The sequence below is a fragment of the Accipiter gentilis genome, chromosome 33 (assembly GCF_929443795.1).
Source record: "Accipiter gentilis chromosome 33, bAccGen1.1, whole genome shotgun sequence".
Classification (NCBI taxonomy): domain Eukaryota; kingdom Metazoa; phylum Chordata; class Aves; order Accipitriformes; family Accipitridae; genus Astur; species Astur gentilis.
In genome coordinates, this window is record NC_064912.1 from 16,929,475 (window position 1) to 16,946,659 (window position 17,185).

Sequence of the window (17,185 nt, forward strand, 5' to 3'; positions counted from 1 at the left end):
CCCGGCGAGGCACCGGCGCTCCCCGAAAAGCAGCAGTAAACCCTCATCGTCGGCCACGGAGGGAGGGGGCCCGTGGCATTGGTACGGTGACGGCGGTCAGCTTGGCAAAATCCCCTTCCCAAACCTGGCATTTCGGGCACCGGGGGTGAAGGGGGTGGGGGGGGGGGGAACTTGACCCGCGAGGCTGCCGCTGCGAAACTTCCCCGTCTTATTTCTCCATTAGGGCTGCAATAGGTGGAAGTGATTGACTCACTATGAGACTGCTGTTTTTGCCTCTGACTTGAGATTAAGACGGAGCTGGAGAAGCGGAGGAGCTGTCGCGCCGGCTCTCTGGCAGGCAGACGCCGGAGCCGTCACTTACCTCTCACTGCATCCAGCCCCCCCCGGCCGTGGGGCTGCGGGTCCTGGAGAGTTAGCTGGCGGGGGACCCCAGATCCACTCGGGTTTCTCCCAGGACCGACGTTCGGCTGCTGCTTCTTAGGCACAGACCCAACCCCTCCATTCCAACCACAGGGGGGGAAAAAAAAAAATCTTCTTCCAAAAGAAAAAATTAAATTAAAAAAAACAAAAAGAGGGAGATTTAAAAAAAAAAAAAACAACAAAACACCACGGTTTTTTTCTTGGTTCGGCTTCCCCTTGCCACCCCCTGGAAAAGAAAAAAAAAAAAAAAAAAAAAAAAGATAAATCCCAGCGACCAAGAGATCCAGACTCAGGTGAATTTAGCTTCAAACTCCCTCTGCGCTTTCAGAGCCTTCACCCTCAAATGGGCTCTGGAAGATGCTGGGGGACCCATCGTCGCCAAAGTGTCATCAAATATCCTTCGGGCTCAACTCCGCTCCTGCCCGGGGAGGGTGGACTTCTTCCCTGCTCGCTGCGTGCTGTGGAGTTGGCAGGGACCTGCCTGTTTCAGCCTCAGCGTGGAGGGTGGGTGGGTTGGTTGGTTGATGTGGGTTGGTTTTCTTTTTTTTTTTTTTTTTTTTTTTTCTCTCCGCTATTGGTTTTCTTGCTATCTGATCCTGAGCGAGCGCTGCAGCTCGCCGCTTCCCTGCTTTTTTTTTCCCCCCAGCTCCCAGCCTTTTGACAGGGAATGAAACACAGACACCCAGTGAGACAGGCTCCGGCTTCTACAAAGCTCCACTCCCTCCTACCGCCTTTGTCCGCGAACAGCAACTACTCCAACTCTGCCCGTAGACACGAGTGAACCTCTGCATCAGCACTTTCCTAATGGCTGCTTCGCCAGAGTCCTTCGGCCCTTCTTCTTCCTCGCTTCCTCTCCTCCACCTTGATGGCTTCCGCTTGCTTTTTCTAGCCCGGCCCCGGCTCCGAGAGCCACAACCGCGACGAAGCAACAACCCTTTCCCAACGGATCCATCTCAGCTCCCCCGCACCGGCTGCTGCGGTCGGGGGGTTGCGGCCCCGCAGTCCATCACCGTTCTTTCTGGGCGCCTTCCACGAAAAATCGATGGCGGGTACCGCGTCCCCGGAGGTTTCGCTCCGATTTCGGCTGGTTTAAGGGGCAGGGTCTGCGTGTGCGGAGAGGAGCCGGGGGCAGAGGGAGGGCTGGGAATTGAAGCCACTTCTTTTTATTGCAGGCGGGGATTTTTTTTTAATTTTTTTTTTTTTAAGATTGATTGGAGTCCAAGTTTATTTCTTGGTGGTGAGCATTATTTTAAGCCAGTTGGGAGGCTTTGGGTGTCTCCAGGTCACCCTGTCCTTATAACAGCAAGGCCTTTTTGGAGAGGGTCAAAGTGAAACCCTGCTCCAGCAGCCTTTTCCCCCCCCGCAGCAGAGGGATGCTGCAGTGGGCTCACAACCCTGGCTGGCTTCCAGCCAGAGGGAGATGCAAACCAGCCACCATCTGCAAGTTCTGCTAGACTTCCTCCAAACTCAGTCGCCCGCAAGATCCCAGGGCTGCTGCCTGCTCCATTTTTGGGGATTCATGGGCTTTGTTCAAAAAAAAAAAAAAAAAAATCACAGCCAGGAGACCTCCAGCCTCGACAGTGATGCTCAACACCGCTCAGCTTGGCTGTCACCCAGCCAGCAGGTCACATAAAAACCGTAAAACATGAAGAGTTTGCCTCCCCGTCTGTCCCATCTCCCTTCTGCATCACCTCCCTCCGCTTCCCAGCGTTCTCTTCACTCTTCCTCATCTCCTACCATGAGTTTGGGACCAACGATCCCTCCCTCTCCTCCTCCCTTCGGCGACATCCCAGAGCAGTGAATCTCCTCGTCCCCAGCTCCCATCCTCTCGCCGGCACGGCAACGGAGCATCGTGCTTCCCCTCGCTGCTCCCAAACACCCCCAAACTCCAGAGCCGAAACCCCAGGGCGACGCTTGCAGCGCTGCCCCATCTCCCGTCTCCATGTTAGCTTGCCCCATATCTCACCCCATTGCATCAACCCCACAAATCCTGAATTTTAACCACCACGTTGAAATCCCTGGATGAAAAGCACTGCAGGGCCTTGATCCGGCAGCGGAACGCCTAAACCCCCAGGGATGCTCGGCTAACAGCGGCGATTCGGGTTTTGCAGATCAAAAAGGACACCAGCCCACATGGTGGTCTTGAGCATGACCACCCAAGGGGCGACCATCCGTGTCCTGACCCCAAACCACGGCTCCCTTCTGCCTGTCGGGCAGCCCCTCACACCCCGGCTTGTTCCTTTCTCCTCTCCTGCCATCCCACCACGTTCATCAGTCATGGAAAGTTTTCCGAATCCCACCGCCCCGGTGCTCAGCCGGCGGTGCCAGCCCCAGGCTCCCTGCACCCGGTCCTCTGACTCCCTCCAGCAATAAATACAATTAACGCGCCAGGCAGTCTGGAAATTGGCTGCAGAGCTGGGGGGGGGGGGGCGGGGACGGCTGGCCATGGGCCAAAGCCGGACAGGGAGGCACCGCCAGGGCAGGGGGAGCTGCCGCGGGGACCCCATCCCTGACCCCCTCTCGCATCCTGCTCCCCGGCACGGCGTTCTGCCGGGGATGCCAGCGGTTGCCAATTTTGGGCTACGCGAGTAGGGTGTTTTTCCAGCAAAGCAGCAAGTGGGAGAGGTTTGGGGCTTGTATGCAGGGGGAGACGTGGGGACCCTGGGGGGGGCTGCAGCCCTTGGGGCCGACTGGGAGGACAGAAGGGAGCTGGGCAGCCAGAACTGGTGAGGCTGGTGTTCCCATCGCCCTCCCCGGTTTGCTATGGGAAATGCGAAGAAATAGCCTGGGATTTCCATCCTGGCTATCCCCAAGGATTCCCACTGCTCTGGGGGAGCAGAGAGGTTCCCTACGTTTTTGCTGTCCTGCCCCAGAGCTGGGGAGAGCCATGGGGAATCCCATTGCTCCCAGTTGGCCCATCTGGGAGGGTACAGGACTGCAGCCTCGGGGACCCCTATGGCTCCGGTGGGCTCTCAGCTGGGGAATAGCTCGGGTCAGGATCCAGCCTCACCCTGCAGCCAGGCCAGCTTCGGCCGCTTGCTTAGGAGCCGTCAAAGCCAGGGAAGGAGGGTGAGAGGGCGAAGGAAGGGGCTGCACCCCGGCGGGGTCTCCGGCGTGCCCCTTCCCGACGCCTGCAGCGCGGCTGCGCGGGGCCACGAGCGAGGCAGCGCAGAGCCATTAGGGCTAATTTAATCAAGACGGATGGCCCAATTGGAGGGCTGCCGCCCATAAATCCCAGGCTCGCACTGCATTAGTGTCAGGGCTGCTGGAGGAAGAGGCCGAGGGGGGGGAGTGGGGCCGGGGAAACGTGCTAAGTCACCAGTCCTCCCAATGGCACGGGGATGCTCGGACTGGGTGCCACCACCCAAGTGCGCTCCCCATCCCGTGGTGAGCAGCCTGGCCTTGGGGACGCGGCCCACCATCTTCCAGTTCTTCCAAAAGTTCGACAGCCGGAGAGGGTGGGATTTCGAGCAACCTGGTTTTGCTGAACCTCAAAAGGTGCAGGGTTGTTCACAAATCCCCCACGCCAAGGCAGGGTTTGGATCCCATGGGAATCTCCCCTGGTCGCTCCAAGGGGTTTTGTAGCAAGACGGGGTGCTGGGGGAAATAAGCCTGAAGCCCCACGGTAGATCACAGTGTGATAACTGGGACTCGAACATACAAACTGAGAAAGACCCAAGGCTGATGGATGCAGCATCCATCGCAGAGCCCAGCCGAGACACCCCAAACTCAAGCCATGCCAGCCCACCACAGGGCTGCGGGACATCCCCGTGGGCTGCCAGCTCCACTCTCCCGGCACCCCGCTCGCTCCCTTCCCACCTTCGCTCCTAGAAAGATCATTTTTGGGCTCCGGGTTGCCATCTGATGACCCAAACTCAGCCGTCCCCATCCGCTCGGCTCAGGCAGCGGGAGACACGCGTGCCGCTGCGCCGCACAAGCCGAGTCAGGAAATAAGCTCTCATCTATCAAAGTTAAAAATAGCCGTTATCTTGGCCATTAACACGCCTTGCCCCTAACTCTCCAGCCAAACTGGCTCCCGTCTTGCCGTCCGCCCGCACACCAAGGCCACCATGCTCCCGGCCGAAAAACCGGCCGTGGGGAAGGGACCGAACGGCTGCCGCCATCTGCTCCGGGCGCTGGCATCGCCGTCGGCGCGGGATGCTGGCTCTGCGAGGCCGCGCTGTTGGCCGGCGCGGCGGTACAGAGGGCCAAGTCCTGGTGGGTTTTGGGAAGACAGTGGGCCAGGGGATGCGGCGGACGGATGGGAGGATGGCGTGGGTTTGTGGGCATCGCTCTGGCTCCCGGAGCGTACCCGGAGGCTACGTGGTCACCCAGCAAGGGAGAAAACAGGGGTGCTGGCCCAGTGCAGAAGAAAAGATACTTGTGCAATAGGGATGGGGGTTTACCGGGGGGATCTCAGCCTGGGAGAGCTGCTGAGGGCATCAAGGAGCGGTTGAATGGTGGAGAGATGGATGCTCAGACCTCGTCTCCACGTCCAGCGCATCTCGAGGGCTATGCCAGCAGCCGGTTAGCAGGGAGCACGACCGAAATAGCTTAGGAAAACTGAACTCGGGGCACGAGGAGCGGCGAACTGTGGCGCTGCCATAGATTTATCTGGAAAAAGAAGAGTGCACAGCCCTGTGCACCTCTGGTTTCTGGCCGTGCTTCAGTGTGGCCAGGAGGGAAGGAGGGCAGGGAAGGAGCCGGACTGCCGGCAGGAGGAGCACGGCGGCCGAGGTCAGCCTTTGTGGTGCTTTTATGAGACCACGCACAAGGTCCCAGAGACCAGAAAATGCTGACGAGGGCAAGAAATGGTCACCACCGAGCAGGGATGCGGAGCCGCTCTCCGCAGGCTGGGTGCGAGTGGCACCGTGCCCAGCAGGTCCGGCTCCCTGGGCTCAGCACCTTTGCATCCTCTTGCCTGGGAAAGAAAAGCAAAGGCAGGATTGAGCCTGAGGAACCATCAGCCAGGAGCAGCAATCTGTCCTATGAAAAGCCATGGAGCAGGTGAGCCATTTCTCCCCCAAAATGGCTAGCACAGGGAAAAAAAAGACATTTGTATTTCTGCCAGCCGACAAAATGAGACACCACTTGTAGCCAATGAAACTCTGCAGATTTTGCTAATAAAGGATTGCTCCGTCCAGCTTCCAGCTGGATTCCAGCCCCAGCCAAGACGCGGACACTGGCAGCATCAGCCGTCGCATCCCAGCACTGGCGTCCCTAAGCGGGCCGGCCCCGTGCCACGCCGCGGGTTCAGGCTCGCTGCAAATTCAAGCGCTGCCCCATGGGGGGGGACACAGCTCCCATGCTGAGGTTTGCTCCCACCCTTTGGATCCCTGTGTTTGCCGCGGGGACCTTGCTGCTGGGATTGCACCGCGTCCCTTGGGAGACTCTAACACATCTCAGGAAATTTTCCCTTTCTATTCAGCTTAATTGCACCCATTAGAGCTTGTTTCAGCAGGGTCCCAAGGGGATATTGCTCCCCGGAATCCTCCTCTGACTCTTCCTCCGCTGCTCTCCTCCTTCATGCGCACGATGCTCACCTCAGGGAGGCTGATCCTTCCTCCATCATGAGCAACGCTGGTCCAAGCAATCATATCCTCCATAAAAACATGAGCCTACACCACCCCAGTTGACGGCATCTACCTTTTCCAAGTGGTCACAATACTGTTTTTAGGACTTCCAAGGTGCTGACCCTGTCTCTACTGCATGCAGAGAGGCCCAGGCCATGTCTGTGGGACAAACGCTTGAGGAGACCTTGGCCGGTGCATCGGACTGTGGCCAGAGTTGTGAGCCTGCTCCTTATCGGCAGCTGAAGAGCAGAAAAAGAGCCAGTTTGGGAAAACCATGTGCCCTCAGCACACCACCAGCCTGAGATCAGGCCAGAGGCTATGTCACACTGGGATCCTGCCTGGAAAATATAGGACAAAGCAGGAGGCAAGAAGCTTATCTGCTGCTGTCGTGACCCGCAGCGTTTGGGGGGAGGATTTGGGGCAGCAGATGGGATTTCCTAGACCTCGTGCGTAAGCCCGGTGCTAGCTCCACGTCCCGGGCCAGCTGGGACGAGCAGAGTTTTGGCTTTTTTACCATGGGATGCTCCAAAAGGAACGGCGAAGGGCAGCTCCCCTGGGCTGCCCACGGTGCCCATGGGACCCTGGAGAAACCATCGATCCCCTTTCTGCTCTCCTCACTCCACCACCAGTGCTCAGCTCCCCTTTCCCTCACCCGCAGGGCAGATTATTTTAGGACAGGGAAGAGGAAAGAGCAGCAGCAACCAGCCGACCGATGGCTGCTCGTAGCAGAGCCCAGGCAGGCTGGACATCCCAGGAGTCAGACAGGGACCTCACAGAGGCTTTCCCAAAAAGCTTGCCACAGCCAAAGAGCCCAACTGGCTTCTTACATAAATGACCTCAGGGCAACGCCTCTGAGACCACCAGACCAGGCAGCAGATGCTCCGAGGCAAAATCCACCCCGTCCTGAGCAGACGTCACCTAATCAGCATGTTGGCTTCTTCCCAAGGCGGTCTTGGGGCACACAGTAAATATCTTATATAAGCACCTCTGTCCTGGGGTCAGATCCAGTTCAGCCTTGTCGTACAGCAATGTTCTCCTGGAGAGAGGCACAAGAGGTGGCCTGAGGGGCCAGAAAGGGCTTTCCCCAGCACGGACCTGTTAAATGGTTGTAGAACCCCTCAGTGACCCGTCTCCACAGCTTTGCCAGAGGAGGCTCCAAGAGAAACCCTGGTGGATGGAGAAGAGCCACCCATTCCCAATGGCAAAAAAGGTCAGAAGAAGGGGTCAAAATGTCAAGTCACTTCTGCCTCCACACTATTTGTCTTCCAGGTACGAAGCTGGAGAGATCCTAGAGAGCCCAGCACCCTTCCATAGCAAGACCAGTCCTTCCAGCCCAGCCACAGCTGTCTGGCTGGACATTAAGCACCTTCTCTGACAGAGACATCACACCAAGCCAGGAGACCTCTGCCAGCGCTCAGCTCTCACCACTTGGGAAGTTTCAGATCCAAGCCTCCTCTGTTGCGGGTTAGCCCCCAAATCTCTCAGCACGGCTGAAGGCACAACAGAAGTCTTTCCTCTTTGTGCCGAGCAGCCTCCTGGAGCCCGCTGGAGTTGGGAGCCCGCTGGAGAGAGCCCATGGACAGAGCCGGGGGTAAAGATAGCTGGGCTGGGGCATTAGCAGGCTGCAGAGGATAACCTGTCAGCATCTACAGCACTTAAACTGTCAGCGCTAGATTTCCCTCTGGGCTGTTCAATGAGGTTAAAACCGAGGCAGGGGTTGTACTGACAGATGCTAATTCCTCCCTCAGCGTCCTCTCTCCGGGCTCACATCTCCAGGGGATTTACCCACGTGGCTGCACAGGAGGTTTGGTAAAAAAAAAAACAAACAAAAAACACAGATAAGTGGGCTTCAGCCTCACTATTGCCTTTACCTACCACCACCAGCCTCGGGCGACTTGCCCATCCCTGGGACATCGCCTTTCTACCAAACCCATCCCACACAAGCACAGCGGGTTCAGACATCAGCAGGAGGATGCTCAGAGACGCGGGCAGCAGCCAAAGGAGCAGACGGGACACGACCTGCCCCTCTGCCTGCCCCAGCCTCCCTGCTCCTCTTTGCCAGGTCGTTTAAACACTGCGGCCACCGACAACCCGTCCCCGTCTTTCACAAGAGGCATTTCACACCAGCCTTCGCTGCTAAATAAAGCAGCCCAAGCGTTACTTGCACTACCCAGGCTCCCCGGGGCGGCCCTGGACAAGGAGCAAGGTTAAACTCATCCCTACAGAAACAGCACCAGCAGCTTCTCCATCAGCGCTGCTGCCCCAGGCTGAGCTGGCCATACCACCGCCGGCCCCGGGCTTGAGCAAAAAATAGATTCGGACGGAGAATTTGGGTCTGCGTCGCTGCAGCTGGCAGAGAGGAACGCATCAGCAAATATTTGTGCTCTCCTGTTATTGGCAAGGCCTCTTTGCCCCATCGCTGCCCGCTCACAGGCAGCTCTAAGGGTTTGGGAAAGGGCAAACGGGTCCTCAGACCTGGGGCAGGGCAATAAATATAAAACCTTAACGAATTGCTCAAGTCCTGTCCCCAAGCATGCAGCTTTAAGTGACATTGGGCAGCTGCAGGCTCCAGAAGCGAGTGCTCCAACTTTGCAAACAGAGTTGAAGAAACAGTCGAAACCGGCACAAAAATCCCAGTTTTCATCCTCTGCTCAAAGCCACGGGCAAGACCCGCACCAGACACCTGGGCTGTGTCAGGGAAGCCGGGACGGCAAGAGGACAGTCTGAAATAGAGAGCTGTATTTTAGGAAGATAACAGGGATCAGCTGCCTGTGACAGGTATTCGGAGGGTGGGGACTTGGAAAACAGGAGATCAGTGGTGCCCAGAGCAGGGCAGATGAAGGGTTGAGCTATTCTTTGGTTTGTTGAGCAAAAGAAAAGTGTACATTCAGATGGAAACAAATTATTTTTAAGTGAAGGACAAAATTATAAAGGTTTTTTTCCCCGTGAGGCTCAAAACAGTTTGCTCGATCCAAAATGAATCAGTTTCTCACCAGGCTATTGCACCCATTTGTAAAATCACAGTTCTCCTCTAAATGAGTCAAAAGGCACTTTCCAGACCAGAAAAGGCAAAACCCCATTTAAAAAATAAATTAATCTCCAAACAAGGTATTCTGACTATTCTTGAAACAAAAACTTCACATTTCCAAAAGCTGAGGTGAAGCACCGTGATCTTCTCGGATGTCTCCCTCCCCCATTTTGTGCAATCACACGTATTTTCCAAACGCTGCGTGAGCTTGGGATCGGCGCCAGCCTCTGCAGCGGCGGTGCTGAGCACACACAGCTGCCGGCACACGTCGGATCAAAGCCGCAGTTCGGCCGTAGGGGCAGATCACCCAGCAAAGCCGAGGGCAGGGAGCTTGTAAAGGGATGGGAAAAGTCTCTTTTCCTTTTCCCGGGGTATTTATCCCTCCGGGGTGAATCAGGGAATCCCGTTTGCGATGTGGGTTTTGCACGACAGATCACATCGGGTGATACCTGCTGCTCCTGGATGCTCCAATGCAATGACTTGCAAAGACCAGGGAGGGATAATTCCCACACGGAGCTGTTGCGGATCATCCTACAACCTTCCTTTTCAGAGGGGGCCTCACCCTCCTGCCACGCACAAGGCAGCACATGCAGCTTGCGTGGGGACAGCAAGCGTGTGAAGCAAGGAGCATCGTATAGCTGAGGTGTAGTACCCAGAGAAGGTGTGATCCAGGTCCCTGGGAGAAGAGGAAAGTCCTCCCTCTGCTACAGCAGCCTGTGCCTTAAATTCAGCCCCACCGGACTGGTAATCTGGCTGTGACCAGGTATATATGCACATGTGAGAGCAGAAAAGTATATATGTCCTTCCTTCAGGACTGCAGCCAGCAGGCTGGAGCTGCCCGCCATGCCAGGCACTCTGTACTTCTCTTCAAAGATGCTTCTTTAGAATTTCTTGACTTTTTTTCCTCTCTTTCCCTCCATTCTGTATAATAAAAGACATAGCAGCAAAGGGCTTCTCAGACCCCAGCCCCAAGGGACCAGGGCCCCCAAGCCCCCTCGTCTCCCTTGATGTAAGGGAGCTTTTCCCAGTGTAAATTTTTGGGTTGGTTTATCAGGGATCAAACTGTGCCTCTCCTCAGGGGATCTTCTACCTCTGCTCCATTAAAGAAAAAAAGAAAGTTTTTAAAACCCCAATGTTTAACAAGACAGCTGCAGGGAGGCTACTTGACTGATTGAGTTTTTACCTGGCCCTTACAGGCAAGCTAAGGTACTTAACATAGAAATGAGGTTTAGTCACAGCAAGGCATTTGGGATTAGAGTTGGCTGGAGAAACTCTGATGGAACCACGATCCTCCAGAATATGCACTCCTGTCAAAATTGAAATGCTTTGTGAGATTGAATAGGTTTAGCCAGAAGTTCATTTTCTAAAGAAAATCAGAGAGTGGGTACAAGAGAATATGTTGAATGAAAAAAATGTGCTTTTTCTTTTGAGCTGTGCTGGTGTGTATGTTGTTGGGGAGGGGTTTTTTCATTGTTTTTTTGGTTTTTTTTGTTTTTTGTTTTTTTTTTTTTTAAGTCATGCATTACTCAGGGAGGAACCTGAGGAACTGTTTTCTCTCTAATGACAAATTTACCCAAACTCAGCAATTCCCCACTCCCTGCTGGCTTACAAGCTGGTAGCCCTGAAGACATTTATGACTCTGCAAGAGATGCTTGCTGTTGGACTCCAAGGCCAGTGCGACTCAATAAAAAAAACTGCTATCAAAACCCACCTGGAGTGAGCCTGGGGAGGCAAGGAAAGCCCAGCAGGACCTGAGCAGGCAGCGTAATTGCAAACAGAGCCGCAATGATCTTTGCTAAGGTGAGTCCACAGCAGCAATTGGGAATTTCTCACCCCAACCCCATACCTTCTGGGGAGCATCATCCCACTGGAAAGCAGCAGAAGGGATGGGGAAGCCCCTCAGCATGGAGAAGACGGGCAAAGTGACTTGACTTCCAGGATGACAGAGCCTGGGTTTTCTGCAAGCCCGTTGGTCTCCATTTCCAAATGGTTCCTCTGCCCAAATCCAACATTGTTCCTGTTGGGTAAACCTGTTACTTGAGTCTCTTGGTAAATGCTTGCGCTCCTGGGTCGGACGGGTAAAACAACGTCAGGGTCAGGTTTTTATCAAGAGGTGAGGATCTCCGCTTGGCTCAGACTCACGCTGGGTTCTTGGACTCCGGTTTGAGCACCGGTGGGGAGCGGCGATGGCCTGGGCTTCTCCTCCTCCAAGACAGCACCTTGAGCACCTGCCTGCTTACCAGGTAGGAGAAAGAACACCGGGATTTCAGGGTGCTGAAGCCAGCAGCAACCCCCAGAGCAGCCACATGGGTTTTTCACAGCCTTTCCCCGGGATCACAGCCCACGAAGTGCTGCAGCCAGCTCCATGCTTATTTAGCAGATGCCAACAGCCTCCCTTGCTCAGCTCTGGGAGGTAGAGACTCCAAACCCCCGGAGATAACGCTTTCCATCAGGCTGCCGCAACTCGTTCAGGGTGTTTCAGCAGTCCTGTCTGAAGCAGATAAGCTCAGAGGAGATGCCTGTCCAACGGCAGGAGCTGCAGGCAGAACTGCTGGACCCAGCCACAACAAGGCACCCCAGCTATAGCACAAATTACAGCCCATATCACAGCAAAACCCCTTCCCCAGGCTGGGGGGGGGGGGGGGGGGCTGCGAGTTATATGAACAGATTTTTGGGGGGAACAACCAACAGCCCGTGGTCCAAGGGAGCAAATTCAGAGTTATCCTCCAGCCCCGTTAGCCGCTCGCCGCTGTTCATAACCAAGGAGGGTTTGTGCCAGATCTGGGGCTGGGAGGTGTCCATGAACCTCTGACTACTACCCCTGTAACCCCAGCTGCGTGCCCAGCCATTCAAATCAAGCAGTGTCTGGGGGGGGGTATTTTTGTTCCCCCCGTCCCCTTGCTTTGGGATGAGAGGATCTTTATAAATGACTTCCGCTTAATCTCATTGCCAAGCGGACATCGCTGGCTTCTGCCGTCACACCATGCTCTGAAGACAGATAGAGTTTTCTGCCCAGGCTTAAAAAGAACATTGTTTGTAGAACAGAGCGAACAACATGTGAAAAGGAGAAGGAAAAAAAAAAAAAGAGATGTGTGATGTTTGCTGGAAGAAAAACCCGCTCGTTTGTTTGGACGAGGATTCTCAGCACGTACAATCTCAGGAACAAAAGGAGATGCTTGTTCTCCACTGTGTTTGTGGGAAGACTCCTGTAAATATTCAGGGGTGTTTGTGCTGTAGAGAAGATCGCCTACCTGCCTCCAGAAACTGCTCCCAGCACCCCGAAAATCACTGCTGAGGGGTCCAGCCCTCAAACAACCCTGCAGGTCTGGACCCTGAGCCCTTCCCTTTATATTCAGTAGAAAACAAACAGCCTGTTCGAATAGAAGTAACTGCAATAATAAAATTCCTTTGGGCAGAAGTTTTGGGAAGAAGCACGGCTCCTTCTGACCTTGCTGGTACTCAACGAGATGTAGGTCAAATATTTTAATTGCCAAGTCACTAATCCCCAACGCACAGCATTTCAATATTTGTATTGCTGCGGACTTATTGCCTTCTGAAGCCGCGGGGGGAAAGAAATAGCTGCCTGGATTGATGGGCTAGTAATTTCTGCCAAAATACAGTGCTGGATACAACTGCTCAGGATGAATGGTTGTGACTGCAGGGAGAAGCGAGCGGAGCACGGGGGGAGTTGCTGCTCCACCAGCTGCATTTCGGGTTGGATTCAAAGCTTTTGCCACCTTCCCAAAACAACGGCTACATCCAAGCCCAACTGTCCCAACCTACACAGGCAGCGCATCCAGCCCAAATACACCCTTCAAACCTCCCCTCTCCCATCACCCTCAGGAAACCCAGAGCAAAACAGTCGGTTTATTTTGATAAGCAACCAGGCGGCGAACCAGTCCCACCAGTGCGAGCTCCTGCAAGCTTCTCGCAGGCTCAGGCGCTCACCGGGGCTCGCACGCCTGCAATGCAGCCACCGCTGGGCTGCAGCGCTCGCTGCAACCCAAGACTCCTTCGGCAGGGAGAGGACTAGTAAATTGCATTGATGCTCCCCGAGGAATTTGAAGAGATGGAGGGTAATTACCCGTGATGGAATTTGGCTCGCACAAAAATTACTACAGCAGGAGTCACGGCTCCTGGGTCATGCAGGGACAAGCAGGAGGGAAGAGGACCTTGAATCATCAACTCCAGACCCTGCCATCACCAGCAACCATGTTGGATAATCCAATTCGGAAATCTATAATGGAAATCTTAAAATTATCTCAATTTTCTACCCCCCCCCCCCCCACCGCTGCTGGGTTCCCACTCTGTAGCTGGTTCCTCCCAACAGCACTGAGGATGCCCCACTGCAGGCGTGCACACCTCAGGGTGCGCTTCCCCAGGTTTTGGGGCACCCAGAGGTCCCATACAGGCACCCATTGCCTTGGGACTGGTTTCCCAGCTGGGCACAGCCAGTGTTAGCTCAGTGACAGCATCTCTAGAGAGGAAAGAAAACAGGGGGTGGGATGCAGCATAGAGAGCATCGCATTTTCAGGCTGGAATTAAAAGGTCAATTACTTTATAATCTCTCCAGTACAGGAATGGTCTCGCTCGTTCAAACAGGGCTTAACAAGACAAGGTCCTGGCCCAGAATAGAGATGTTGTTGGAGACCTGCGAGCAAATAATAAATTCTGATGAAGACAGAGGTTACGTCATTAAAATGGAGCGGGCTGGATTCTGCCCTTACATCTACCCCTGTAAATCCCGGACAAAGGATTTTCTCGATTACGTATGCACATTCCTTTCCCCGCTGCTTCATCAAATAATACACAGTGCCCGTTCCCCAGCGTATGCCGGAGCTCTCGCCCCAGGCGTGCAACAAGCAGACAGCTCTCTGGGGCAGCTGGTGCTTTGGTCCTCAGGGCTATCCAGGGAAGAAGAGACCCTGGGGAAAGAAAAGGGGAGAGGAGGAGGTTTCCCCTCCTTTCCCAATTGTCAGGGAGGATGTACCTTTGCTTTTGTGTGGTGGATGGGAAGCTCAGGTTGAGTCAGACAAATTGCCTTGCCTGCACCAGAGACCTGGGACACGACGCGGTCTGCTGGGGCATCGTCTGGACATGCTTCATTTTCACTCTTGCTTTTGCAAATAAGAAGAAAACCCTGATTTTTTTTTATTATTTTTTTTTACTCCTTAGGCTCATTCATGCAAATTTGTTCTTTGGGCTCGCGATAGCAAGGGATGCCCCAGCTTTGGGATGCAGGAGGATAGAAGAAGAAGTGCCAGCTGGAGTACAAGGCTCATACCCCTCCTCTGCTCAGTTTTCCCCACATCTCACTGCTGAGAAGGGAGCTTTTTGTATAACTGCCCAAAGGCCATGCTATAGAAAGCACGGAACAGGTTACAACAGAGGATGCCGGCCTCTGGACCGGGCTGGTCATTCGGTGCATGAAATCTCACCGATGTCCCAGGGGGACAATTATCAAATGGGAGAGTTAGTCAGCCCGACCCAAAGCCATTAGTTATAAAACAGGGAAGAGGGTTTAAAGCTCTTATGCTTGAACATGTTAGCTCAGCCCTTTAGGGAACTCCTGATGTGCCAGAGCATCTAATCTCTGCAAATCACTTTTATTCTGCCTTGCTCTGGGTTTTCCTTTTTAATCAACTTAATCTTTATTCATGAGGTGTGTTGCTGCATTACAGAAACGCCCAGATCCTGAGCATCAGCTCAGGGAACGGAAATTGGGGAAACTTAGTGTTTGTTCCAACCAGGGCTTAAGGTCTGTAGCAATTTATCTGGACTCGTGGCAGACCCAAGCACTCCTCCATGTCCCGGCAGGGAGAAGGAAGAGGTGGGAAATGGCCCAAGCACGCAGAGGACAAGTACTACATCCTGAGGGCTGGCACGCTTTGATCAGCACGTTTCATTGGTATATTTAATCAGCGAGGTCCACGCTCACCTAGCCTTGCCGATGGAGCCTTTTTTAAAAAAAAAATAATCTTTGAAATAAAAATAATAATTTAAAGGGATCAAAGAAATGAGCGACCAGTGAGTGACAGCAACACAAAGCAAAGAGTAAAGGAAGTGCTAATGGGATTTCGAGGGGAGAAGTGGGGCAGGAGGGAGGCTTCGCTCCCAGAGAGAACGGAGAGATGGGATGCCAGGACCCCACGACCTGTCCCACAGGGGCTCAGCCCATTCCCCTGGTCCATCCCCACCTACGGCAGAGTTTCACAAGCCATCTCCAAAAAGGGACATAGGCAGAGCACAGCGGGATGGTGCTTAGTTTGACACCCAGCACGAGCTCCCAGGAGCAGGCTGAGAAACACCAGTGCTGGCACTTCTGTTTTGAGAAGACAGGAGCAATTTCCGTGTATGCTTCCCTGGAAGAAAAGGGCCATCGTTTGAGGGTTCTCGAGAGGAGCTGGCTGAGTGTGACCCCGTCCCAACAAATCAGCCCCAAAGCACCCCCAGTTTCCCCAATACAAACAGCGGTGCTCAGCAGCCTGCAGTGCCCTCGCTTGCATCCTCGGAGGATCAGCTTCCCCCCCCCCCCCATGATCAAAAGGTACTAATGGGATTGTAATTCCTCTAATGAGCTGTAATTAATTAATTACCCTGTTAGCACAAGAGTTTTACATTTTTTGGCAAACACTGTGCTGTTTCGTAGCTGGAGGGAGGCTCTTCCCCAGCACCATCAGGCTCTGATCCTGGCTGCAGACAAGCCTCATCTCAGCACCGAGCACACTCGCTTTCTGCCAAGGGAGCTTGTTCCCCTCCTCCTCGATCCAATATTGTTGGTACCTTAGGGAAAGGACCCTGGAAACGGCCACAGAGCTCACAAGTCTCCCCCAAATTACAGACCACCAAGTCACAGACATCAGCTCAGAGGCTTCGCAGACATCTCCTCCATCAGCCCCTCGAGAACATCAATTCCCTCTGGCAAATTTAGCAAGAAAAACGCACCACAGGTAGAGAGTAAGAGATATCAGGACCCTCCATGGTCCCTGCAGAGCAGGAACACACTGGTGGAAATTCCCGAAAGCACCGATGACGGAGCCAAAGCAGGCTGGGGGCCAAAGCAACGTCTGAGCTGTGTTAAGCAGCACAACAGCCCTGGGATGCTCAGAGCCACGCTGCAGCCTCCCGCACGCCCGGGATGCAGGATTGCACCCATGCACGGCAGCCACACACGGCGGCTGAGCTCAGCCACCTCTCCCAGCTCAGCTTCTCCATTACCTCCATGTTTAATAATTAAAGCATCAGTGTAAAAGCATTAAAGTTTCAAGGCCTGACACGTTCAGAGCAAGACGGCAAGGCTCAGGGACCAGACAAGGACTGCCGCTAATTAACCCTGCACACTGCAGACAGCGAGGAGCGGGTCCCTGCCCATCTGCCCCCATGCACGAACCCTTTCCTCCCCACAAATCCTGTCTTCCCAGAGCCGCTTTCCAAGAGCATCCACCCCAAACTACAGGAGAGGTTTGCTCAACATCAGGTGTCTCTAAAAAATCCTAATTGGGGAGGGGGGGGGGGGGGGGGGGCAGAGAGTCTTCCCAGGGAGCATGGTTTTTTATAGAGCACATGGCTTTGCACGGAGCCAGCTCTGAGCAAGGGTTATGAGTTACCTTTGGCCGGCTGCGGAGGCTGAACAGGAGGGCTCTTCTGCAGGAGCAGATGGAGCTGACATGCCTGGGAGCCAGCCCAGCCCTGCTGCGGTGACAGACTGTCCCATGCTGCCTCCCCCGATGATGCTGCGCTGAGACCCCCCCCCCCCCACGCAGGAGTTGGGGGAGTCATCAGAGGAGCTGAGCACTAGCACAACTCATCCCACCACCAAACTCCACATCGAGCAGCCAGCCTTCCCCTCCAGCATCCAAAGTGTCCCCCCCCACCTTGATTCCTCCCATATATAACCCAGCAGGCTGGAGAGGAGGACGCTTCTCCTCTCGTTAGGCTCAGCTGGGCCAAATACACCACCTTCCCTCAAATACTCACAGCAATTAAGCTAATTGCATTCCCCTGGGTAGCTGATGCTGGTTCCCTGATCGTGCAGGGATGTCCCAGGATACGAGCCCCTTGCATGCAGGATGGGATCTCCCAGCTAAGACTCTTTAGGCACATTATTTGCTCTTAGAGCTTCATTGAATGCAACCGCAGCCCCCAGCAGCCGGGGTAGGTGCGG

At 54.4% G+C, this 17,185-nt stretch overlaps 2 protein-coding genes across 2 annotated transcripts in view; both read right to left on the reverse strand.

Moving 5' to 3' along the window:
• Nucleotides 1–623, reverse strand: part of LOC126053381 (ATP-sensitive inward rectifier potassium channel 12) — a 31,014-nt gene extending 30,391 nt beyond the window's left edge. The window contains exon 1 of the mRNA XM_049835561.1: nt 362–623. The gene's annotated coding sequence lies outside the window, so the exon portion shown is untranslated. The remainder of the gene's footprint in view (nt 1–361) is intronic.
• ATP5MF (ATP synthase membrane subunit f) overlaps nt 1–16,198 on the reverse strand; it is a 102,335-nt gene extending 86,137 nt beyond the window's left edge. Inside the window, exon 1 of the mRNA XM_049835567.1 lies at nt 16,193–16,198. The gene's annotated coding sequence lies outside the window, so the exon portion shown is untranslated. The remainder of the gene's footprint in view (nt 1–16,192) is intronic.
• Nucleotides 16,199–17,185: the final 987 nt, after the last annotated feature.